Source organism: Erinaceus europaeus, chromosome 14 (genome assembly GCF_950295315.1).
Source record: "Erinaceus europaeus chromosome 14, mEriEur2.1, whole genome shotgun sequence".
NCBI lineage: Eukaryota > Metazoa > Chordata > Mammalia > Eulipotyphla > Erinaceidae > Erinaceus > Erinaceus europaeus.
In genome coordinates this window covers 91041042-91066989 of record NC_080175.1, presented here as the reverse complement: position 1 = coordinate 91066989, position 25948 = coordinate 91041042, and positions in this window count along the sequence as shown.

Sequence of the window (25948 nt, the reverse complement as noted above, 5' to 3'; positions counted from 1 at the left end):
TCACAATTAAATACCCTTTCATAAACATTTATCATTAAGGTAATGGCATTTATTTCCACCCTTTGATCCTTCTGTAGTTGGTAATACACCAGACTGAGTGCAAACATCATCATGCACAAAGAGCCAAATTCTAGCCCCTAATCCCCAACTTCAGGGGGCAGGGGGGTGGGGAGAATGCTACACAAACTGTGAAGCTAATCACTCTTTCTCTCTCCCTATCTCCTCCTCCCCTCTCAATTTCTCTCTTCCCTATCAAATAATAACAATTAAAAAAATCAGTCAGGATACTGGCCTCTAACTTCCCTGAGTCTTCATCTCCTGTCAACTCTTATTGCGCTTGCTGACATGGTCACCCTTAGAACTCTGCTATCCTCACTTGCTAACTCTTGATCAATTGATCCAATAATCCTAGACCATGGTGAATATCCTCTCCTCTTTCTGCTTACTTTATTAAGTTCCACTGTAATAATTCCTTGACATTGTCAGTCTACAAAATCATGTGAACTATTTTGTTAACTCATTTCTATCTTTGCTTCTCTTCCTGTCTTGCTATGAAAGCATAATTATGATGACTAAATAAGCACAACGCCAGTATTCATACCCATTCACTCTTCTACTATAACAAGAAAAAAAGCTATTCTCCAAGAAATCCAACAACAAATCTTTCATAACTGAAAATTAAGCCTCACTAGAGAAGAATCACATAGCTATAATTCACATTCTCTAACCTCATCTGGACTTTCAATATTACTCAATTATTGATCACAGTCCTCGGAGAGCATTTTTTTCATATTCTATATCACTTTTATATCGTTGGGATGCATTGGATCGACCGTCTCGTGGTGCATCCCGTGAGTACCCATTCATTGGGGAAAATGACGATCCTTCCTAGCCGACTGAATCCACATGGATCCCAGTCACTTTCAAAGCCAGCAACAAGCAGCTCCTGACACCTTTCAACCTGACGCTGTTGACTGGCTATGGAAGAAGGGCAAACGCTAGAAGAAGAAGATCGTAGGATAGGTCAGAGTTACCTTCCGAACTTCAGCTTCCTCACCTCCTTCTCTGCCCACTCTGGAAGATAATCTTACCACACATTTGGTATGTTGTGCACTGATTTCTGTCTCCTCTTCTTATCATCAATCGTTACATCTGGTGAATTGAATATGTTCATTAATATAATTACAATAGCTCCAATTACCCTTCACTTGGTGTGTTCTTGAGTTAAACTCCTCAGAGTTTTCCTCAATTCACTTAGTCTCTTTCTATACTACATCTAATTTATTCAAGTTTTCACCAATGGCTTTCACTTTGCGGAAGCCAGACATCAGTTCTCAGCATCTTACTATCCCTGCCAGCAACACTTGACACTGCCAGTCATTTCTTCTTCTTTTTTTTCTTAAAGCACTTCCTCATTTTCTCTCAAGAGCACTACACTGAGCAGATTTTTTTTTTTTTTTTTTTAAAAACCATTCCTCTTTTTTAGACTCTTTCATTGGATGATGTTCATTTTCCCTGACCTTGAAAACTTTAAGTGTACTACAGTTCAATCCTTGGAATGTTCTTCGGTGTGCCCTCACTTTTTTGGTGATTCCATCCTAACTCTTGTCTCTAAATTATAAGCTGCTTTATAAAATTTCTATTTTCAGCCTAGAAATTGCCTCTAAATTCTTTACTAATATTTGAAATGGACTGCTTCACATCTTCACCTAGTGGATAGATATCATTCTGAGTAAGAATCCTCAGTCCTTTCATTTTATCTACACATACACTCACCTCGGTGACGAAATCTTCATCCTTCTGCTGTTTCAGTATTTTTGTCTCTGTATTTTTTCTTACTGCCCACATTCAATGCGATGGTAAATTCTATAGGTTCCACATATGAAACATATCTTGAATCTCATGACATATACCCCTAAAATATATCGATTCATATTTCTCTACATTAAGTTCACTACTACCTCACTGAATCCAACTTTTGACTATTTCAATTACTTAAATGCATTCTTACCTCTAATCCTAAAATCCTTCTGCTTTCTTCTGAGTTGCTTATTAACTTCAACCAGGCCTAACTTCAGCATATTTTCAATATTGTAGTCACAGGACTTTCTTTAAATGTAATTAAGATCATGTTTCTGTGTTCCAGCACCACTGATGTTTCACTCTGCCAGCTGGAGCAAAAGCTTTTGATTCTCTATATTGGAAACATGGATGCCCCTTCTTTGTTGAACACTACAGGTACATTTTCATACCAGGGACTTTGATTTCCCCTTCTTTCAGTCTGGAATCTTCATTTATCCAGATATTTTTTTTAAAAAAACACCTATTTAAAAATATTATCTTTATTTATTTGATAGAGACAGTCAGATATCCAGAGGGAAAGGGGAGATAGAGTGGAAGAGAGATAGACACCTGCAGCCTTGCTTCATCACTCATGAAGCTTTCCCCCTGCAGGTGGGGACCCAGGTCTTGAACCCAGGTCATTAAACATAGTAGCATGTGTGCTCAACCAACTGTACCACTGCCTGGCTCCTATTTTCAAGACTTTTTACCTTCTTCAGATCTCAGCTTCTCTAGCACATGCTTTCTGATTACTGTATTTAAAAGAACACCATCTCTGAATTCTCTGTCACTATCCTGAAGTTTATTTCTCTTCACATTAAACTCTAAAATACTGTGCTTTTTCACCTATTTACTTAGAGTGGTATATGTCTCCCACCCTTTTGCATCGATTTTTTTTAAATTTATTTTCTATTGCCACCAAAGTTATCACTGGGGTATACAGTTCTTGTACAAGGAATCTGCCCCTCCTGGTGGCCATTTTGTTTATTTTATCATGATAGCACAGAGAGAAGTTGAAAGGGAAGAGGAAGATAGATAAGCAGAGGACACCTGCAGATGTGAATTACAGTTTATGAAGCTCCCCTTGCAGGTGGTAGTGTGGGGGGGATCTGTACCCAGGTCCTTGAAAATAGATGTTGGCTTCATTGGGCCTGTCACCGCCTGACCTCTTAATATGATACAATATCTTTAGTGGAAACATTGTTGTTTAGTTTTAATTGAATGTATTGTTATAGCCCCAGTATCTAATATAGCATGTGAAATAATGTAAAAAAGAAAGAAAGAAAGAAAGAAATATTGGGCTGGAGAGGTTGCTTATCAGGTTAAAGTTCTGGTAGCATATGGGAGATGCCTAGGCACCACTACTTCTCGGTAGCTGTGATATCTTTCCTTATTTCACCTGCTCTTACTCTCTATCTTATCTATTTAAATTAAAAAAAAAAACTAGGCAAAATGATGAAATTTCACATGAGTGATGCCTAGCATCCTCAAGAAAGAATAAGTAGGGAGTCAGGCAGCAGTGCAGCGGGTTAAGCGCAGGTGGCGCAAAGCGCAAGGACCAGCATAAGGATCCCGGTTCGACCCCCGGTTCCCCGCCTGCAAAGGAGTTTCTTCACAGGTAATGAAGCAGGTCTGCAGGTATCTATCTTTCTCTCTGTCTTCCGGTCCTTTCTTCATTTCTCTCTACCTTATCCAACAACAACGACATCAATGACAACAACAGTAATAACTACAACATTAAAACAATAAGGGCAACAAAAGGGAATAAATAAATAAATATTTTAAAAAGAGAGAATAAATGAATATGCAAATATAACTTATCAAACAAGAAGTTTATCACATTAATTTCCAGTACTCAAATCTTAAAATTTGTACAAAAAAAAAAAGGAAGTCCTTAGATATGCTTTAGGGAGAGCTTAGCAAGTTGTAAAATCATTATAAAATGAGATAGAGGTTCCTATCATTACTGACATGCATCTCACCATAAAAGAAAGCAGTGGTGTTCATAATACCAAGGTGCTGGTGTTTTAGTAGGGAAAGGACTCTTTATCAATTTAATACTAAAGAATAACATGTTATTTTGTATTTGTTTCTGACAATAGATAGCATATACTCATTAATCTGTTGCCTTAACCATGTATTTAGGATATATTTATTGAGCAACTTTTAGTGCCAGATCTGTTAGAAAATGAAGTCACAGAGGTAAAAAAAAAAAAAATTTAATCTTCATTTTATTCTCTGAAGGAATCTACTTTCAGGAAAGGTAGCACATAATTGAAAATGAGTAATTTCTCAACCTTCTTTCTGCTGAAGAAATTTTAGAAAATTCAGTATCTTTCTACTTTATAGTGTTTTCTACTTTATAGTGTTTCTGCCCTTTTCAAATCAAACTGACAGTTTTTTTTTTCCCTGTAGACTTTGTTCAAACTCTCTCTGAGCTTCCCATCCATGAATATCACCATGAGTTGTCCTCATTAAGCTGAAAGTCACACCTACAAATTTCTTCAGAGGAGAAGCATTAAAATTTTCATTGTTTGATTCCAAAAATCTAAGTTATTGACTCTGCTTCATCTTTAAGCCAAATTTTCTGGTTAGTACCTGACTTTAAGCATTGCTCAGAAGATAGTAAGTTTAGTATCTTTGATATCAATAAACTGTTAGAATTTTCAAAACTATAAAGTTCTGAGTCTTAGCTTTTTCTTTAATTTCTCTCACCTAACGTTTTACAATAAGAAAAGCTGGGATAAATCTGGCTGCATGTACAACACTTTGTTATAAATACTCTTAGTTGGATCAACAAGTTCATTGGCCACATTTCACATATCCATAGACAGCAATGGTGTGGTGTTAAGCTTTCTTCACTACAAAACAAAGATGTTCTTTCCTCCAGTTTTTTTTTTAATATAACATGTTTATCACTTCCTTTCAGACTCTCACCATCCATAATCTCAAAGTTGATATTTCTACAATCTGTTCAATGCAACTTACGTTTTCTCTAACACCCTCTTCAAAATATTTACAGTTTTACTTACTGCAAAAATCCCCAACCTTACTATTTTTTTTTTTTGTTGTTGTTATGGAAGCTTTCTACTTTCAAATGAATTCACACACACATACTACATTTTATATTAATTGTACCAAAAATCAATAGCTTTAGACAACAAAGATGTTTTAATGTCATGGATGAGAAACACAATCTAGTTGAAAAATATGTATTTGTGGAACTCCTATGAAATTAAAATACTACTAAAGTGATAAAAAGACATTGGACTAGGTAGCAGTCACCTTGAGTCCTGACTAAAAGAGGTTCTTTATATAATACATACATATATTTTTGGTCATAAATTTGTTCCTCTTCACAGCTAACTGACCTCAGAACAAATGAAGAAGGAATCAAAGATTAATGTTAAACTATACAGTCTATGTAATGCAGACTCATAACTGGCTTTATACAAATAATTATATATAAATATATATATATAAACACTTCTAAGAGACTCTTCCTTAAACTGTTCTTATCTCACCATTCTTTGTTTTGTCCACCTTTTATTCATTTCTCCCCCCACTTCCATACTTTAAAGTTGTCTCATATTTCTATGACTTGTGTTTCCTAGTCTGTTTTACTGTGTATCACCTTGTTGAGAGTTAAATGTTCCTTGTTTCTTTCTCTGTGGACTTCTTTTAGTAACTCTTGCAAGACAGTTCTGATAATTGCAAAGTTCTTCAGCTTTTGTATGTCAATACTGACTTGACTGTTCTTTCATATCTGAACAATAACTTTGCAAGATCAGGTATTTGTGGGTAGAAGTTAATGATTTTTTTTTTTTTTTTTTTTTTTTTTTTACCAGAACACTGTTCATCTCTGGCTTATGGTGGTGCGGGGGATTGAACCTGAGACTTTGGAGCCTCATGCATGAGAGTCTGTTTGCATAACCATTATGCTATCTACCCTCTACCCTTAATGATTTTTTAAAACCTTGAATATACCAGTCTACTCTCTCCTGGCCATGATGGTTCCTGCAAAAAAATCTGATGCAACTTTGACTGGATTGCCTTTATAAGTCACTTTCTTCTTTTTGCTGGCAGCATGTAAATTTTTTCTTTGTCCTTGACTTTTATTTCACAACGATGTGAAATGAGAAATTCTCTCTGTTTCCTGAACATCCAAATTTTTACCACATCTCAAATTTGGAAACTTTTGCTATTATCTTTGAATATGGTTTCTATTCCCTTCTTTCTATCATCTCCTTCTGAGACACCTATAACTCTGATGTTTGGTTTCCTGATAGAACTTTCAATATCTTGGAGAGTTGTTTCATTGTTCCTAAATATTTTTTTCTCCTTTTATTTTGGAATCAAAAACTATGGCCAGTTTGACCTCTATTACTAATGTTCTCTCTTCTACATGGATAAGTCTGTTTCCTTGACTTGCTACTTGAGAGTGGACATTCAAAATATCCTTCATACTCTGATTTCAAGTTTTCCATGTTCCTACCATGTGATTCTTTAAATTCATGAATTTCTTTCATAATCCATTTTTCTATAATGAATTAAGAGTTTTGTGTTTCTTCAAATTTCCTTACAATATATTCCTTAAACTCTTTCTCTGATGACTCTCCTGGATTTATATCATAAAGTTTTGTGCTTCCCCTTGGTTTTGAAGAATCAGTGATTCTCCACCTGTTTTGAGTCTGTTGTTGACCCCAGGTGGTGCTGGGTTCTGCTCTGTACGTGAGTCATGGAGGGGGAGGAGATCTGAAGTGTAACAGTGTTATGGCTCCTGTTGTACTTTAAACAGACTCCTGCATTTAGAAAAGAAGCTTATACTAAAAGATCATTAAGGTGTTTAACAGCAAAACTGAAAACATCAGAGACTAGAGATTTTTTTTTTTTATCAAAACTTTGACAAACGATAAATCATCAAGACTATTATTTGGGTACTCACATATATAATAAATTATTAAGTGTTACCCTCCTAGCTCATATGTATATATGAATTCATAGTACACTGGGTCTCCTCTGTCTCTCCCCTTGACTCTCTCTTCCCTCTCACACACATTGACAGCATCCAGTTGAAAGACTTATAGTGAGGAATGAAACTCCAGTTTTAACGAAGAATTATTTTGTGTTTTCTGTGTGAACTATGATACTGCTTCATCTCAAAACTAGATAAATACCTGCCCAGCCCCTTTCTGGACATCCCACATTTGTTTTTGTCCAATCCTTAAATGTTTTTGAATGATTTTACACATCATCTACAACCTTTCAAAAAGTAATTATTATTCCCTCTCCATCCTCAAATTTATGCTTATTACTCAATTTATACTTATTACTCATTTTAGATTATAATGAGTTTATCCACTTGTGCATTTAAGCTTGAAGACAGAACGTCCTAATTGCTTATCTAAATCTATCATCCCTGTCTTATTTATCAGCAAACATATCTTTCACTACTAAAATGCATAAACACTGCAGCCTATCTCAAAATATACATCCCCCCTCCCACCTTTGTTCCCTTACAATTTAGATCCATCCCATCATTCTTAATAGTCAGAAACTACATAAGAGGGAAAAGGGAAAGTTTCAGGTGGTGGATACCTTTCTGGAAAAGAAAAGTGGCTCTCTCAGTGTGAAGATTCATCTATAAATGAGCATTACAAACATTACTTTGTGGGTCAGCAAGGTAACTGTACTTGAGAGTGTCTTTGCTCTGGCATTGCACGTGACCCTGCTTTGAGCCCGACTCAGTGCTTTAATGCTATTGTGTTTTTCCCTCTCTTCCTCTGTCTGTCTTTTGTCACTCTATATCTGTTTCAGAAAATTAATATGAAACATTGAATTTGTAAGCATGAAGTCTTAAATTTGATCCCCAGTATCAGAGGAACCAGATTGGTACTCTGATATTCTCTCTCTTTCTACTAAATAGATGAGTCTTTTAAAAAAATTGACCTGAGAAGTCACCAGGCTCAATCCCTAGTATTGCATGTGCTCAAGTAATGATGGGTTCTCCCTCTCTCTCTCCTCTTCTCAGAAATAAATAAATAGATCTGTTTGTAAAAGAAAAAAAAGATGATACAGTAATAAACCCCTGGTGATAGCCAGATTAAATGACTACTTTACAAAATATCTCTCTGTTCAAGCAAAATAATTAAAGAAATATAAGTCTTCAATCTAAATAACAACTAAACTGCAGCGCAATCAAAAGGATGAAAAGTGCATAAAAATAATTCATTACAAGTTTTCCCCAAAGACAAAAGGTCAAAGTATACATTTACTTCACTTATTATTAACTCTAGAAGCTTTTAAAATGTAGGTATGACTAAGTGTGTGTATAAATATCTTTATTTATTTTTATTTATTTACCCTCCAGAGTTACCACTGGGGTTTGGTGCCACCACCATGAATCCACTGCTCCAGGAGGCCATCTTTTTCCCTTTTTTTTTTTTTTTGGATAGAACAGAGAGAAATTAAGAGAGCAGAGGAAGACACCTGCAGACCTGTTTCACCACTTGTGAAGCGGCCCCCTCACAGTGGGGAGCTTCCTATTCTGTGCGCTTAACCCAGTACACCACCTTCCCAGCTCCCTATAAGTACCTTTAATTAAGTAGGAATAAGTAAAAATATATTCAGGAAGAAGTATGTGCCCACACATGCACATTTCAAGTTACTAGTAAAGTTATTTGAAAGGTTTTTTTTAATATTTTTAAATATATTTATGACTTTACAGCTTTAGATCTAGGACAGTTGAATATAAAGTAGTATACCATCACCTGCTATTTAAAAAATGGTAAGAATGGAATTCTTGGTAAACTTAACATTATCATATTAAAATCCAGCTACATTTTTATGCTTTATGCCAAAAGGAATTTACATATTCCAATATTCACTAAAGCCATCAGTCTATTTTTGGATTTTCTAATCAAAACTAATGCACTGATAAAATATGTATCCTCACAAAATAACACTTAATGCTACAACTTCTGCAATTTTAGACATTTGATTTCATGAATATATATGACTCATCCAAACTGCAAAATGTACATTTCAAGGCACTTCCCTGAATAACTATAGGAACTGAAAACAAAAGGATAGGAAATAATGATTTTTAAATGACCTTTCAAATCATTATCTATGGTAATCATTCTGTGAATAAATTCATGCCAACCCTATGAATAACAAAATAACATACTAGTGGTCATAAGATACACTGAAATTCTGTTAACGTGATGTACCTTGCTAAGTTGACTGTGATAAAATAAGTAAATGCAGCATTTTTATTTATTTCTAATATCTAGTTTTTAGCATGCCGGTGATGTAAGAAGACTTTAATAATTATTATGCAACAGAAATGTCCACCACTGGTCTCACTAATAGATAATAGGTTGACATAGATGCCATGTATTTCAACTTAGTCAAACAGAATGGAAATATCCAACATGAAACAGCAGTAATCATGAATGTCAATGTATCTTCCATTCTCTCTCCCATTCCCAGAAATTTCCAAATAAGATGCACTTAAGAGAAACTTGAAAAACAATGAAAATAGTTGCAATGCAACATGTAAGAGATATACCTCATAAGAGATTTTACAAGCAATATTGTGACATACAAGTTGACAAAATTAACATTAAAATGTGTAGGACAAAGGCAATATTGCATGAAAGATGCCCCAATGATATTTCCTTCAACCAAAGCAATCTGCACAGATGCCAATGCATTTGTGTTTTTGAGGGGGAGGGCACATCTAGACAGGAGATTGTGAAACCCTGGATAAGTCCAAGACGAAGGAGGTCATTTTGAGAGTGCTTCCCATGCTCAGCAGGACCTGAAGACTGAGTATGTACTTGTTGAATATGTGGGAAGACCCACCCTGCCATGTACTTTTTTTCTAGCCCCATTTTGTTTGATTCTGCCTGGAACCCATTGTTCAATGAATCTTGTAGGAGTCACACCAATCTATGGCTTCAGTAACAGTTCCATCAATGGAAGTCTTGGCTGTAAACCCTGTTAGCAATCATTTAAGTTATATATTACAGAATCTGATGTTATATAAACATATTACATCTAACAAAGTACAGTGTGGACTACGTGCATCTATATTTTTAAAATGTAACTATAGGCCCTATAATAGCCTTAGATTAGTTTCATCTCCCTAGATTCAGCCTATTAGTAGACCCAGGCATGATTACACAGGTTGTGTATTGCACTAACCTCAAAGTATGATTTGTAGAAATGTATCCACAGCCTGCACAAATTTACATGGCATTTTTAGCTATATAATGGAATTATGAAAGGAGAAAATAAGAATACCTAAAAATGGGGATCATTTCTCTTAGTCTAACAAAGAGATAACAAGTTTGCATAACACAAAATATAGTCACAAATATTTCAAAGAATCTAATTTTCTGTCCTAAACTTGAATAACCACAAAAATCTTCATGACTAATTTATTATGGCCCTTTATAATTATACATATCCCAAAACAATATAATTTGTTATAGAGCAATACATGGATAAGCTAAAAAAAAATCTATGTGTCTCTTGTTCAGCAGGGAAGCAATTACAGAAGCCAGACCTTCCACCTTCTGCACTCCATAATGACCCTGGGTCCATGCTCCCAGAGGGATAAAGAATAGGAAAGCTATCAGGGGAGGGGGTGGCGTATGGAGGTCTGGTGGTGGAAACTGTGTGGAGTTGTCCCCCTCTTATCCTATGGTTTTGTCAGTGTCTCCTTTTTATAAATAAAAAGTTTAAAAAATCTATGTGATCATATCTTAAAATTTCCTTTTAGTTAGGAATGAATTTTTAATTTTTAAAAAGTAAGACCTGTGAATACATAGTTCTCTATCAAAGAATGGTTTGTATTATATGATTTGTTAAAAACTATGCAGATGGGCCCAAGAGATTTCTCAGCAGAGAGGCAGATATATGCCCCAGGCTAAAACTCCAAGACCATATTAGAATGTAATGGCACTATGGGGAGTTTGGTTGTGGAGTGTCTGTGTCTGTGTCTCTGTCTCTCTCTCTTTTCTCTGTCTCCCACTCTCCCTATATCTCTCTTTCTTTCTCTCTATATCTGAATGAAGAAGTGGCCCAGGAGCAGTGACATTATACATGTGTGAGAAATTAGATTCATCAAATATATATTTCTAAGATGATGAATTTGATGGTCCTAGTCAAAAAATCACTCAAAATACACAAAGGAAATAAGCTCTACTTCAATTTTTATAATTTTCAGCATCAAATGTTAAAAGGACTTTATAATAAAGGAGAAAAATACTTTATTTTATAGGGAGCAATTCACCCTGTACAACATATTATCCCACCTTCTTTATGAGCCTAAAAAACCCACAGAATTGATTGAATTTGATGGTTAAGTGTGTGATCCTTCTGAACGGCTGGTATATGTAGATGATGAATAGTAGACGGGACAATTAGTGTATTTGGATTTATTAATGTGTGAAGAGTTGCTATCATTTAGTTGGTATGAAAGCAATCCTATTTGGGATATTTGTCAGTGTCACTGATCACTCACTGGACATTCAGTACAATTTCTTCCCTTTTGATTGTCTCTCAATGACCAAGAGCTATGAGACAACACAGTCTAGTTTTGTACAAGAGTCCTCCACACATACTTGAGGACACTTTGGGATTTTATTACCTCTCTCTCATCATCTAGAGGGAAGTGCTCCACTTGGAAAGGGCTTGTAGAATAAATGGGCTATGAAATAGTGAAGAGCCTTCCCTGACATTCATGGAGTTGGACCGATTTATCAGGTAAGCATTGGTGTTGTGTTGAGTTAGCCTGGCATTGAAAACTATTCCTCCATATTTTCTATTTAAAAAATAAACAACTTAAAGTAACATCAAGGTCCAACAAGGCCATGGTGACCTTGTGATAGTTCATGACAGATAAGAATACTTTCCACTCATGTCTGGAAAAATTGCAAATATTGACTAAGCCACAAAAATGCCAGTTAATCCTCTACTGCAAAGAATAAGACTGTTCATTCTAGTATTTTATTCTAGATTAACATATCATAGTACATTCAGTCAATCCAGAACAAATGCTTGCTTTCTTAGTCTCTCCAGATTATTCAAACTGAAATTAAACACTGTAAATACGTTATAATACCCTCTTACTGAAATGCACCTTTGACTTGTGTTTGCTCATGTAGTTTCTCATTGCAATGAGCAATAAATCAGTTTTGTCAGTGTTTCCTTTTTATAAATAAAAATTTTAAAAGATCTATGTGATCATATTTTAAAATTTTCTTTTAGTTAGAAATGAATTTTTAATTTTAAGAATGCAATTTTTCATCTTATATAGATTTCAATATTATTCATGGCATGTTTCTTACATTGCTTTTTTTTCTCTCTGTTTCCAAAAATATGTTCTTCCTCCAAGTCCCCCTATTGCCCCAAGGCTATCACTAGGATTTGATGCTTACATAATGTCTTTTTTGTTCCTTCTTTTTTTTTTTTTTTCCTTTTTTTTAAATTCTTTATTGAGGAATTAATTTTTTACATTCAACAGTAAATACAATAGTTTGTAAATGCATAACATTCCCCAGTTTCTCATTTAACAATACAACCCCCACTTTGTCATTTATCATCCTTCATGGATCTGTATTCTCCCCACCCACCCATCCCAGAGTCTTTTACTTGGGTGCAATACACCAATTCCATTTCAGGTTCTACTTGTGTTTTCTTTTCTGATCTTCTTTTTCAACTTCTGCCTGAGAGTGAGATCATCCCATATTCATCCTTCTGTTTCTGACTTATTTCACTCAACATGATTTTTTCAAGGTCCATCCAAGATCGGCTGAAAACGGTGAAGTCACCATTTTTTACAGCTGAGTACTATTCCATTGTGTATATAGACCACAACTTGCTCAGCCACTCATCTGTTGTTGGACACCTGGGTTGCTTCCAGGTTTTGGCTATTACAAATTGTGCTGCCAAGAACATATGTGTACACAGATCTTTTTGGATGGATGTATTGGGTTCCTTAGGATATATCCCCAGGAGAGGAATTGCAGGGTCATAGGGTAGGTCCATGTCTAGCCTTCTGAGAGTTCTTCAGACTGTTCTCCACAGAGGTTGGACCAATTGACATTCCCACCAGCAGTGCAGGAGGGTTCCTTTGACCCCACACCCTCTCCAGCATTTGCTGCTGTTACCTTTTCTGATGTATGACATTCTCACAGGAGTGAAATGATATCTCATTGTTGTCTTTATTTGCATTTCTCTGACAATCAGAGACTTGGAGCATTTTTTCATGTGTTTCTCAGCCTTTTGGATCTCTTCTGTGGTGAATATTCTGTCCAAGTCCTCCCCCATTTTTGGATGGGGTTATTTGTTGTCTTGTTGTTGAGTCTGGCAAGCTCTTTATATATGTTGGTTATTAAACTCTTGTCTGATGTATGGCATGTAAAGATCTTCTCCCATTCTGTGAGGGGTCTCTTGGTTTGGGTAGTGGTTTCTTTTGCTGTGATGAAGCTTTTTAATTTGATGTAGTCCCATAGGTTTATACTTGCCTTAGTCTTCTTTGTAATTGGATTAGTTTCATTGAAAATGAAAATTTATGCAGAAAAGAGTTCTGCCAATATTTTCCTCTAAGTATTTGATAGTTTGTGGTCTAACATCCAAGTCCTTGATCCACTTGGAATTTACATTTGTATTTGGTGAAATACAGTGGTTCAGTTTCATTATTCTGCATGTTTCAACCCATTATTTCCAACACCATTTGTTGAAGAGATTCTGCTTTCCCCATGTAATAGTCTGGGCCCCTTTGTCAAAGATTAGATGTCCATAGCTGTGGGGGCTCATTTCTGGACTCTCAATTCTATTCCATTGGTCAGTGTGTCTATTCATGTTCCAGTACCAAGCAGTTTTGATGACAATGGCCCTATAATACAGTTTGAGATCTGGGAGTGTGATGGCTCCGGTTCTGTTCTTTTTTCTCAAGATTGTTTTGGAAATTCTAGGTCTTTTCTGATTCCAGATACACATTTGTAGCATTTTTTCTATTCTCCTAAAAAATGTGCTTGGGATCTTGATGGGGATAGCATTAAATTTGTAGATGGCTCTGGGTAATATACTCATTTTGATGATGTTAATTCTTCCAACCCATGAACATGGAATATCTTTCCACTTCTTTGTGTCTTTTTCAATTTCTTTGAGTAGTGACTCATAATTTTCAGTATACAAGTCTTTCACTTCCTTGGTTAGATTTACTCCTAGATATTTTATTGTTTTTGTTGCTATAGTAAAAGGAATTGATTTCTGGATTTCAATTTCTTCTAACTTAGTGTTTGCATAGAGGAATGCCACTGACTTTTGAATATTAATTTTGTAGCCTGACACCTTACTGTATTGCCTGATGATTTCCAAAAGCTTCTTGCTGGACTCCTTAGGTTTTTCCATGTATACTATCATGTCATCTGCAAATAAGGAGAGTTTGACTTCTTCTCTTCCAATCTGTATGTCTTTAATTCCTTGCTCCTGCCTGATTGCTATGGCAAGAACTTCCAACACTATGTTGAATAGTAATGGATCACCATTACTATTCAAGTGGGCATCCCTGTCTAGTACCTGATGTGAGTGGAAATGCTTCCAGTTTTTCACCATTGAGTATCATGTTGGCTGTAGGTTTGCTATATATAGACTCCACTATCTTCAGGAATTTTCCATCTATTCCCATTTTTTTGTAGTGTTTTGATCATAAAGGGATGTTGTATTTTGTCAAAAGCTTTCTCTGCATCTATTGATATGACCATGTGGTTTTTGGTCTTACTTTTGTTGATGTGGTGGATCACGTTGATTGATTTACATATATTAAACCAACCTTGCATGCCTGGGATAAACCCCACTTGGTCATGATGGACAATCTTTTTGATACACTGCTGTATCTGGTTAGCTAGAATTTTGTTCAATATTTTCGCATCTATGTTCATCAGAGATATTGGTCTGTAGTTTTCTTTTTTGGTTGTGTCCCTGTCTGCTTTTGGTATCAGGGTGATGTTGGCTTCATAGAAGCTGGCAGGGAGTATTCCAGTGTCTTCAATCTTCTGGAAGACTTTTAAAAGTAGAGGTATTATCTCTTCTTTGCAGGTTTTGTAGAATTCATTTGTAAAACCATCTGGTCCAGGACTTTTATTTTTGAGAAGATTTTTGATAACTGTTTCAATTTCATTAGCTGTGATGGGCCTGTTCATGTTATCCACTTCCTCTTTGCTTAGTTTTGGAAGTTGGTAGGTATCTAGGAAATCATCCATTTCTTCCTGGTTCTCTAGCTTGGTGGCATATAGTTGTTCATAGAAGCCTCGCATGATATGTTGAATTTCTGAGGTGTCTGTTGTGATATCTCCTCTTTCATTTACTATGAAAATGATTTATTTGGGTCTGATTTATTTGGGTCTTCTCCCTTTTTTGTTTTGTGAGTCTGGCTAAAGGTCTGTCGACTTTGTTTACTCTTTCGAAGAACCAGCATTTACTTTAGTTGATCTTTTGTATGGTTTTCCTATTCTCAATGTTATTTATTTCTGCCCTAACTTTAGTAATTTCTGACCTTCTCGTTGCTTTAGGGTTCCTTTGTTGTTCTTCTTCTAGGTCTTTAAGGTGTGCAATCAGGGTGTTTATTTGTGCTTTTTCTTGTTTCCTAATGTGTGCTTGTATAGCTATGAACTTCCCTCCTAAGACTGCTTTAACTGTGTCCCAAATATTTTGATAGCTTGTGTCTTCATTTTCGTTGAACTCTCAAAACATTTTGATTTCTTCCTTGATTTCCTCTTTGACCCAGAAGTTGTTAAGAAGTGTACTGTTGAGCTTCCACATTTTGGCACTGTTACTAATCTTTTGTTGATTGTTAAGTGTTAGTTTAATTCCACTGTGGTCTGAGAGGATGCTTGGGATGATTTCAATGAATGCTCTTGAATTGGCTGGTGCTGTCTTTGTGGCCTAACATATGGTCTGTCCTTGAGAATGACCCATGTGGATTTGAGTAAAATGTGAATTCCAGTTTCTTGGTATGAATGACTTTGAAAATGTCCAATAGTTCTAGTTTATCTATCTCTTCATTTAGCTCCCTTATGTCTTTATTGATTTTCTGCCTGGATGATCTGTCAAGTTGAGAGAGTGGGGTGTTGAAGTCCCCTACTATGATTGTGTTAGTGTTAATATATTGCTGTAGCTCTTTCAGTAGAAGTTTGATGTATTTAGATGGCTTCTCATTGGGTGCATAGATGTTAATAATTTTTAAGTCCTCTTGATTGACTGATCCTCTGAGCATTCAGTAGTGTCCATTCCTATCTTTTTAAATCTTATCTATTTTAAAGTCTATCATGTCAGAAATGAGAATAGCTGTTCCTGCCCTTTTTTGTGGGCCATTGGCTTGTATGATAGTTTTCCATCCTTTCACTTTAAGTCTGTGTTTGTCTTGTTGAGTTAGGTGGGTTTCCTGTAGACAGCATATTGTTGGGTTGTGTTTTCTGATCCATCTTCCTACTCTGTGTCTTTTAATAGGTGAATTCAGGCCATTGACATTTATTGATATCAAAGATTGAAGATATTTTAATGCCATTCTTGTAGAGTTTTAGATTGTTTTGATATATGTCCTATTTGTGGTGGTCTGGTTGTTTATAGGAGACCTTTCAGAACATCTTTCAGGGCAGGCTTGGTGATGGTTGCTTCCTTCAACTGTTGCTTGTCTGAGAAGGTTTTGATGCCTCCTTCTAGTCTTAATGACAGTCTAGCAGGATATAGTATTCTTGGCTAAAAGCCTTTCTCATTGAGCACTCGATAGATATCTTGCCATTCTCTTCTGGCCTGTTTGTATGGAGAAGTCTGCTGCTAATCTTATGGGTTTTCCTTTGTAGGTGACTCTTTGTTTTTCTCTTGCAGCCTTCAGGATCCTTTCTTTATCCTTATTCCTTTCCATTCTAAGTATGATATGTCTTGGTGTCCTTAGGTCTGGGTTAATTCTGTTTGGGACCCTCTGGGCTTCTTGAATCTTTATGTCTTTGATGTTGTCTAGACTAGAGAAATTTTCAGCTATTATGGCCTGGAAAATGCTTTCTTCCTCTCCTTCTCTTTCTTCCTCTGGTATGCCAATAATGCATATATTGTTTCTTTTGAAGTCATCCCATAAGACTCTGTTGTTGTTTTCAGCATCTCTTAATCTCTTTTTGAGATCTCTTACTTCTTTTTTAGGTGTCTCTAATTCATCCTCGATCTTGCTAATTCTGTCTTCAGCCTCATAGATTCTATTCTCTCTTCCCTTTACTGTTTTCTGGAGTTCATCTATTTTGTTGCCTTGCTCTGATACTGTTTTAGCTTGTTCAGCTAGTTGCATTCTTAGCTCAGCGATTTCAGCTTTCAGCTCTCTAATAACCATGAGATAATTAGTATTTTCTTCCATATTCTCATTTGTTGTTCCTACATTTCTGATTACAATTTTTTCAAATTCTTTACTCCTGTTATTATTTCCTTAGCTAATGTTTGGATGTTGAACTCGTTGTTTTGTGCTTCACCCTCTGGAGGACTTTTAGCTGGACTCTTATCCTGGTTCAATTCTCCAATATTTTTTCTTGTTGTTTTAACCATTTTATATATTATGTTATGAGTTCCCTTTATCAGTAATTTTCAAATTATTGATCACTGTTGCCTGGATTGACTTGTGTCTAAGTAAATTAATTAAAAGGTTCATAGTGGTGGAAGTTAACAGATGTTTCAATCCCTGAGTTGGAGCTCAGTGGTTTAAAAGCCTATTTTTTTTCTCTTCCCTGTATGCTATGGGAGCCTGAGGGCTTTTAAACTATCAATAGGCTTCTTAGCTTAATCACTGACTCCGGCCCAAGAGATAAAGCAGGGTGTGGCAGAGATAATCCAGTGGTTATGCAAAGAGACTTTCATAGCCCCTCAGCTATGTCACCGAGGTATAGGTCTTCTCCTGAGTTTCCCAGTTAGATCTCTGTCCCCTGGTGTCTCTCCCTGTTGCTGTTCCAGATTCTGAGGGTAGTAGCAATGGAGACTCAGAGTTGCACTTGGTGAGTCTCTGGGGAGTCCTCTCTTCCCTTAAGCTGTCCCCTTGTTGGTGGAGCAGACTGGAGGTGGTGTCTCCACTGATAAACTGCTGAACTGTTAGCAGTCACTTAATCTCTCTTTAGGCTCCTCTCTCTTCTCTGTCACCAGCCACATGTGTTTGTACTCACCAGTGATTTACTGGGTTCCTGTGGTCATTCTAGTCCTGTCTTGTTTCGGTCCTGGGTGGTCTCCTTTGGTATTCCTAGTTGATCCGGGAGAGGAGAGGAGAGGAGAGGAGAGGAGAAGAGAGGAGAGGAGAGGAGAGGAGAGGAGAGGAGAGGAGAGGAGAGGAGAGGAGAGGAGAGGAAAGGAGAGGAGAGAAAGCGATCTGCTGCTTGTAGCTCCTCCTCCGGAAGTTGAATGTGTTCCTTCTTTTATTTGATAGGATAGAAAGAAATGGTGGAAGGAAGAGGAGAGACACCAGCAACAATGCTCAGCCTCTCATAAGCTTCCTCCCTACCCCACAGGTAGAGATCAGGAGGCTGAACCTGACTCCTCACACATGCGAATGTGTTCATTCTACCAGATGCACCCCTACCTGGCCTCTCAAAAGTATGTCATTCTTTAATACTTTTATACTCAGGACAGTTATACATGTGAGAATCATTGGTGTGAATGGAGTTTGCTTTCAAATTTTACAAAATGCAAGTATCTTGTTTATGAGTAAGTTGAACTCACTGGAATATAAGGAAACAAATAGACAAGATGTAATATTTAAGTTATCTTATTTCATTGAAATCTGTAGATATAGTCTTTGCCTCATAAAATAATAAAGCTATGGACAGGTCATAACTTTTCCTGGACATATTGAGATATGTATTTTAAATTCTTGTCATTTTTTTCATAACAACATTTTCATTTAAGTATAAGGTGTGTATATATATATATATATATATATATATATATATATATATATCTTTAAAATACATATATTTTAAAGATTCTCCCCCACACATATCGTATTGCCTTCAACACTGAAATCAGGTCTGGATAGGATAATAAGTTTTCATACTTCTTTTTCATACCTTTCTTTCACACTTTGGAATTCTACTTATCATTCTTCTAAAACTAGGATGTCTCAAGACCATCCAGCTTCACATTATAGACGAGAAGAAGTAAGAATTATGTGGGTTGAATAAAATTGGCTCCAGTTCCCTAAGAGTGTGACAGATTGCCCAGTGCTGATAAGATCTCTCCCATTTTGTCAGAGCAGTCAATGGGAATTAACAGGTGATAGCAGAGTTTTTTAGGCCTCTCAAAAATAGAAACCATTACCACTCTAAAGGTTAAACAGGAAATAATAAGTGCTTACAATAGCTTGGGAATTTTCTAGCTGTAGGAGAACGACAGAGAGCTCTCTACAAAAGTCATGATCTTCAACAGAGGAATTCAACTGCTACTATAACAGTGGCAAGGTTTTGAGGGTACAAAGGAGTCAATACACTAAACTCACTCAATTTCTACCTACCTATAGGCTAGCCACTTCCCTTAACTAAATTGAAACAGAAATCAGAGAGACGATAAAGATGCTAACCACCAGATTTATAATACAGTCTCTATGGGAATATGTTAAGATGGATAATGATGGGAAGTGGGTCTGAGAGAGCAAATGAGGAATATTGAGCATATCTCCTTGGACCTGTGAAATAACACCAGATGATGCATCAAATTCATATGTTAATTCTTAGTGCATGATAAGAAAAATCAATGTAAGCTATAAAGTATTAGAGCTATTAAGAGAATTCAGCAAGAATTCAGATTATGAACACATAATCTACATAAGATCCATGATATTTCAGCAACAAATAACAAATAAGGCACCATTCCCATTCTAACTACCAACAAAATGGTTTAGTACTTGAGACTCACTTTAATTACAAATGCACAAGAAAATCTATGAAAAGATACAAGAAAAGGCACATATATGTATAGGTATGTTAGATCCTGTGGGCATGTGTGGAATCATGTGGTTTTCTTTCAAAACTAAAATTTGATATTTTAATTCAAAATGTAGTGTGTTTCACAAATTCAGTAGTTTATAATAATCACATAGAATAAAAATGTTCACATAGCTTAATTTTGATAAAGAACAAAAACATGCATCATCTGACCAGATGGAACACAGAGTTTAACAGTTAAACCAATGTATGTATATAAGCCAGTAAGGTGAATGTATTAATGGAAGAAAGAAAACTATGGATAAACTAGCACTTGATTCACAGAAGAATTCATGGTTTTTTGTTGCTGTTTGTTTTCTTTTAGTCCCCACTACAGCTTCACCATCCTGGGGTGACAATTTTAAACAGAGAGAGAGAGAGAGAGAGAGATCTAGAGAAAGGTGCCACAGCACCCAAGTCTCCTGTATTGTGGTGAGGACCGGGCTTAAGTCTAGACCACTCACATCACAGAGCAAGCACTTTCTCCAGGTGAACTGCCCCTTGTGAATGAATATTGTTAGCATATTCATCCTAACCAAAGTAATCCATAAATTCAATGCATTCTCTATCAAAATCACACTGACATTCTTCACAGAAATAGAAAAAAATCTCCCCAAACTCCAAATAACCAGACATCTTGATGAAGAAAAGCTGAAGCCATCACATTTTCTAACTTCAAGTTTTATTTTAAGTTAAAAACAGTATAATGCCGGTGTGTGTGTGTGTGTGTGTGTGTGTGTGTGTGTGTGTGTATCATATTGGGGGCAGAGTAGTGGTGCATATGGCTAAGCGCACATACTTCAAAGTGCAAGGACCCACTCAAGGATATAGGTTCAAGCCCCTGCTTCCCACCTGCCCACCCCCGCAAAGGGGTCTCTAAATAAGCGGTGAAGTAGGTCTGCAGGTGTCTTTCTCTTTCCCTCTCTATCTTCCCATTCCTTCTCAATTTCTCTCTGTCCTATTTAAAAACAAATTGAAAATGTGGCCACAGGAGCAGTGGATTCATAGTGCAGGCCAAGCCCCAGCTTAACCCTGGAGTCAAAATAAATAAAATAAATAGCCAACTAAACAGAATAAAAAGTTCAAGAGTAAACATATGCATCCAACAAGTATTTGATAATGGAGACAAGAATATTCTATGACAAAAAATGTGGTCTTTTAAATATATTCTGGAACATGTTTTTTGTTGTTGTTGTTTTATTTTTGCCACTAAGGTTATCACTGGGGCTCATTGCTTGCAAGACATCTCCACTGTTCCTTCTCCCATAGTCTTTTATGTTTTTCAGAGAGATATAGACAGAAACGAGAGGGAGAGGGGCTCAGTGGGCGCACACCTGGATAGGCACAAAAATGACCAGGGCCCTGGTCCCTGCCTGCAAGGGACAGCTTGACGAGTGGTGAAGCAGAGTTGCAGGTGTCTCTCTTTCTCTCTCTGTTCTTTCATCTCGATTTCTCTCCGTCACTATACAATAAATAATAAATACAATAAAAATTAAAAGATAGAAAAGAGAGAGAGTTCCAAGCTTTGTAAACTGTGCACCTGGAAGTGGAGATCTGACTTGAGATTGAACATGGACTTTCATGCATGGTATTGTGTTTGCTGTCCCTGGCCCAGACATATTTTTTTCAACAAGTGTTGGGAACACTAATATACATATGAAAAAGCATAAAATTAAACCCCTATGTCATCCTTCTCACAGAAATTACCTTGAAATGACTTACAGACTTAAATGCAATACTTAAAACCGTACAACCCTTAGAGGAAAGTACAGAGACAAACTTCCTTGATAGTGGGTTTGGCTTTTGATAATTACATCAAGAATACCAGGCACAAATTTAAAAATCCATAAATTACACTACATCAAACTGAAGAAATTCTATAGAGCAATCAGAAAAAATCAACAAAATAATGACACAGACTGCAAAATAGGCAAAAGTATTTGCAAATTATACATACATAATGGCTCCAAGCTCAAACTAAATTAGAAATATGTGCAGCTTAATAGCTAAAAACACACCCCAATATGATTAAACAATGGACAGCAACATTATTCACTATTTTCCAAAGACAATTTTAATATAGGCAGTAGGCATATGAAAATATGCTCAGCTTCACAAATTATTAAGGAAATGCAAACCATAACAAATTAACACCTCCTACTAACCTATGACCACAAAGACCAGATATGTGTGAATGAAAATGTGGAAAATAGAGAATTCTAGTGCACTATTGATCAACATGTGAATTGGTATTGACACTATGGAAAAAACTACATAGTTTTCAAAATAATATTTAAAAAATGATCTAAAAATTCTACTGCTGGATAAAAATCTAAGGAAGTAAAATCATTTTATCAGGTCTAAAATAAATTCATTGAAGCTTTTCTCATGATAGCCAAGGCATGTCAAGTATGGATGGGTGAGTGGATGAATGGATAAAGAAAATTTCTCTCTCCCTCTCTCTCTCTCTCTCTCTCGCCAGAAAGATATCATTATTCACTCTAAATGAAGTAAATCTCACCAATTGACACAGTGTGAGTTTTACATCATTATACTAATTAAATAAAACAGAGAAAGATTAGCATTGAGTGATCTCACATGTCAAATTTCAAAATAAATAAATATAAAACCAAACTCACAGAAGCAAATTGTAGAATGGTGATTGACAGGGACCGGAGGTGTTAGGAAAAATGTACAAATGTTGAGCAAAGGGCAAAAACACCCACTTATAAAATGTAAAAGTTTTTGTTTTGAAGATCTAACAGTGGGTACAACATGGTGACCACATTTAACAGTATTGTATACTTAAAAATATGGTAATGCTCTCATCACAGAAAACAATGAAAGTACCTGATACATGTGTAAACTAATGTTATTGCAGCAATAATATGCAATTTATAGGTACATAAAATTATGTTTTATCCTATAAATTTATATAATATTATCAATAAAGTAGAATAATGCATCACAGAATTATGAAAAATGACAGGTGGTTTTGACAATACAGATAAAGCTGCCAAATATCACCATGATTAATTCTAAGTCTCTCTAGATTAATATCCTTCAAATATTTTTTTAAACATTTTTTTATTAATTTTATTTTTGAGAGAGATGCAGAGAGAGAGAAACACTAGAGCACTGCTCAGCTCAGGCTTATGGTGGTATGGGGGATTGAACCTGGGACTTAGGAGCCTCAGGCATGAGAGTCTGCTTGCACAACAATTATGTTGTCTCCCCCGCCCTCCTTCAAATATTTGTGATGTAGGTTTATGGAAATGAATGTTTACAGTATTTAAAAACCAAAAATCATAGTGTAAGATCTTAGTGAATAATAGTGCATCACAAAGTAAAGAAAGTGCATTTGAAATAGAGCACACTGGAAGAATATATATACAACATCAAAAGGTGATCAATTAAGAAAAAATATTCAAATAAATGTAAATCTCCAAGATAAAAACAAATAACTCACAAATAACAGTAGAAAAACAAACAGATTTGAAAAGATAACTCAATAAATCTGCATGGATAACCAATAGACAAATAAAATTACAAGTTACAACAATGAGATATAATGTAAAATCTATCAGAATGCTGAGAATTAGCATATAGGATTATATCAACTATTGGATACAATGTGGTTGGACAATGACTTTCATGCCTAGCTCCCGTACATTGTCACACAGCCACTTGGAGAGCCATCTGGCAGTGTTTAGCAAGATTACATATGAATGTTTCCTGACACCAATCATTGTCTTAGTATCTACTCCAAAATAGGCTTGTGTAAATCAGTGTGGTATTTATAAAAAGATGTACCTTGGCATCTTTTTTGGTATTAAAATAAAAAAAACATAACATTGCACAAAGCATGAAATTGACCAAGGTCATCATGCATGCACATATATATATACCATGTGTGGCACAGAAATAAACAAACAGTTATGGACCCCATCCTTTGAATGTGTTAAAATAATATGACATTAGACCATATATGTAAGATTAAACAACAGGTGTTAGTAAATATATATAAAAGACTTACTCAATGTTGAGCTTATATACACACACAAACATATATGTTAGAAATACATGTTTAAAATTCAAATGTAAGATCATTCTTAGTATAGGTGTTTTAGTATAAAATACTAGACAATGAGTGTGTGTGTGTGTGTGTGTGTGTGTGTGTGTGTGTGTGTGGTTTCATTGGGAGAGGTTAACTGTTTATAGTACAGTTGCTGACCTAGAGGTGCAATTTCTCATCTCCCCATGATAGGTGTCTACAAAATACTTTCACTCCCAATTTAGATCTTTACCTACCATCATACATCATGACACAAAAGCCCTTCCAGACTCTTCTAATTTCTCCTTCTTACTCAGAGTCTTTCACTTTGGTGAAATATACAGCACCTAGTCCAAGTTTTAGTCTGTGTTTTCACTTTCTGTTCTTGTTTCTTAAGTTCTGCGCATTAAGTGAGGTAATTTGATACTTATCTTTCTCTTTTTGGATTATCTCACTTAGCATGATTCCTTCAAGGAACATCCAAGATGAAACAAAGGATATGGCTTGATTATTTTAAGAGATGAATAATATTACAATGGATATTTTTATTGATTTTAATAATGATCTACAAGACCATAGAATAAGGGGGGTACAATTCCATACAATTCCCACTGCCAGAGTTTCGTATCCTATCACCTCCATTGCTGTTCCTTATCCCTCTGGGAGTATGGACCCAGGATCATTATGGTGTGTAGAGGGTGGAAGATTTGGCTTCTGTAATTGCTTCTCTGTTGGACATGGGTGTCGTCAGGTCTATTCATATTCCCAGCCTGTTTCTATCTTTCCCTGGTATATTGGGCAAGGGTCTGGAGAGGTGAAGTTCCAGGGTAAATTGGTGAGGTCATCTGTCCAGTGAAAACAGGTTTACATCATGGTAGCATCTGCAGCGAGGTGGCGGAAAAACATTAAGACATAAGGCAGAACAAATTATTAAGTACTCAGGAATCTAAAGGTAAGACTATATAGCAGATGAGATTTTGGGTCTCCATTTTGGAAAAGGCTAGTAGGTCTACTTTAGGTATATTCCAAGGGGCCCATGATTTCACTAGTTTTTACCTGAGCATAACATCTAATATGTAGGTGACCTAAGTTATTGTCTGGGGAGATGGTGGCATAGTTGGTAAAAGGTCTAGAAAGCTGGACCAAGGAAAAGGGTAGCTCCCAAATATGGGGAAATTATATAAATATTGTTAACTGTGAACCCCATCAATTTGATCTGGGGCCCATATTCAGCACAGAAGCCTATGTTACCTCTGCATCCCTGTAGGGATCAGAATGACAGAGCAGGCTATGGTGCTGCATTCAGGAAGTTAGGATTTCTTTTTCTTTTTTTCTTTACTGGAATATAATTCTAGGTTTATTTAGGATTGGCCAAGTGGTCATTTTAATATACTTCACAGGTATACAACTGCTTTTTGAAAGTGACCCATGTGTATCTGTTTTTTTCTTTTTTAAATTTTTTTATTTATAAAAAGGAAACATTGACAAAACCATAGGATAAGAGGGGTACATCTTCACACAATTCCCACCACCAGAACTCTGTATCCCATCCCCACCCCTGATAGCTTTCCTATTCTTCATCACTCTGGGAGTATGGACCCAAGGTCATTGTGGGGTGCAGAAGGTGGAAGGTCTGGCTTCTGTAATTGCTTCCCCGCTGAACATGGGCGTTGACTGGTTGATCCATACTCCCAGCCTGTCTCTCTCTTTCCCTAGTGGGGAAGGGCTCTGGGGAAGCGGAGCTCCAGGACACATTGGTGAGGTTGTCTGTCCAGGGACGTCTGGTTGGCATTATGCTAGCTTTCTGGTCCTTTTTCCAGCCATGACATCACCTCCCCAGACAATAACTTGGATCCACTGGCATTACAGATTTCGGGCTCAGGGGCAAAAAGAAAAAAAAAAAAAAAAAACAACCTAGTATAGCCACAGGTCCTTTGGAATATAACTAAAATATGCCTACTAGCTATCTACAAAATGGAGGACCCCCCAACTCTTCATCTGCACTATTCCAGCCCTTAGGTCCATGATT